Consider the following 2,039-nt stretch of genomic DNA (forward strand, 5'->3'; position numbering starts at 1 on the left):
AGCTGACATAGCCTTGTGGGAAGAGAAGCAAGTGTACTGCTGCTGCTGACAGGTGAAGTAAAGTGCTTTTGGTGGTCTTTACTAATTGGTGTAGAGATAAAAGAGTCTGCCCCGATGAATAGCAGTACACCAGTTGCAAGGGGCTATGTTAATCTGCTCTTGTAATTAGTAAAAGCAGCTCTAATTGGAATCCCTACCTGAATAAATTTTGATAATCCATTATCAATCTTTAAAATTATGTCTTCTGCACAGATCAAGCAGAAGAGTTAAAAGAATCAGACTTATGCTTCTGGTAAAATGGAGTAGATGTGCTTTACCTATTTCTCCTGCTAATTATAACTAACATCCTTGGTTGAAATACATAAAGCACCTATCATAAGACTCTGAAAGTTGGGGAAAAGAAGGTGACCTGGCTAGGCACTTTGGGGAAAATGGCCCATCAGAGAGCTTCCTGAGGTTTTATTTTGCCTCCTGTGTATCCAGGTCACAGTGCAAGAGAAGCCTGTGCTCCCTAGCCATAGGAATGGGAAAAGGGTAACTCTACAGGACAAAACCCATCGTACTCCTGGTAAACACCATGTAAAAAGCCACGTCCATCCCCATTGTCACTATTTCTGGCCAAGACTGTGGGATGGAGCCCTGTTACCCATGCCCGGCCTGCACTAACATAAGCAGAGGCAGCTTTCCCCTCAACTGGCACTGCAGAGACCGTGAGGGGGTGCACTTTTGACCACTGCTGCAGTACACACTAAGTGAACAGCTGCAAAAAGGCAGCTTGCTGCTCCTTCCCAACACTGACTAGGTGAGATTTAGGAAAGAGAACTAGAAAGCAGTATTCTTTTTTTTTTTTTTTTTTGCATTGTACATTTTATTTTATTTTTTTATTTTTTTTAACATATTTTATTGATTTATAATCATTTTACAATGTTGTGTCAAATTCCAGTGTTCAGCACAATTTTTCAGTCATTCATGGACATATACACACTCATTGTCACATTTTTTTCTCTCTGAGTTATCATAACATTTTGTGTGTATTTCCCTGTGCTATACAGTGTAATCTTGTTTATCTATTCTACAATTTTGAAATCCCAGTCTATCCCTTCCCACCCTCCACCCCCCTGGCAACCACAAGTCTGTATTCTCTCTCTGTGAGTCTATTTCTGTCCTTTATTTACGCTTTGTTTTTGTTTGTTTGTTTGTTTTTGTTTTTGTTTTTGTTTTTTAGATTCCACATATGAGCGATCTCATATGGTATTTTTCTTTCTCTTTCTGGCTTACTTCACTTAGAATGACATTCTCCAGGAGCATCCATGTTGCTGCAAATGGCATTATGTTGTCGGTTTTTATGGCTGAGTAGTATTCCATTGTATAAATATACCACTTCTTCTTTATCCAGTCACCTGTTGATGGACATTTAGGCTGTTTCCATGTTTTGGCTATTGTAAATAGTGCTGCTATGAACATTGGGGTGCAGGTGTCATCCTGAAGTAGATTTCCTTCTGGATACAAGCCCAGGAGTGGGATTCCTGGGTCACATGGTAAGTCTATTCCTAGTCTTTTGAGGAATCTCCACACTGTTTTCCATAGTGGCTGCACCAAACTGCATTCCCACCAGCAGTGTAGGAGGGTTCCCTTTTCTCCACAGCCTCTCCAGCATTTGTCATTTGTGGATTTTTGAATGATGGCCATTCTGACTGGTGTGACGTGATACCTCATTGTAGTTTTGATTTGCATTTCTCTGATAATTAGTGATATTGAGCATTTTTTCATGTGCTTTTTGATCATTTGTATGTCTTCCTTGGAGAATTGCTTGTTTAGGTCTTCTGCCCATTTTTGGATTGGGTGGTTTATTTTTTTCTCATTGAGTCATATGAGCTGCTTATATATTCTGGAGATCAAGCCTTTGTCGGTTTCACTTGCAAAAATTTTCTCCCATTCCGTAGGTTTTCTTCTTGTTTTATTTCTGGTTTCCTTTGCTGTGCAGAAGCTTGTAAGTTTCATTAGGTCCCATTTGTTTATTCTTGCTTTTATTTCTTCTA

Source organism: Camelus bactrianus, chromosome 4 (assembly GCF_048773025.1).
Source record: "Camelus bactrianus isolate YW-2024 breed Bactrian camel chromosome 4, ASM4877302v1, whole genome shotgun sequence".
Classification (NCBI taxonomy): domain Eukaryota; kingdom Metazoa; phylum Chordata; class Mammalia; order Artiodactyla; family Camelidae; genus Camelus; species Camelus bactrianus.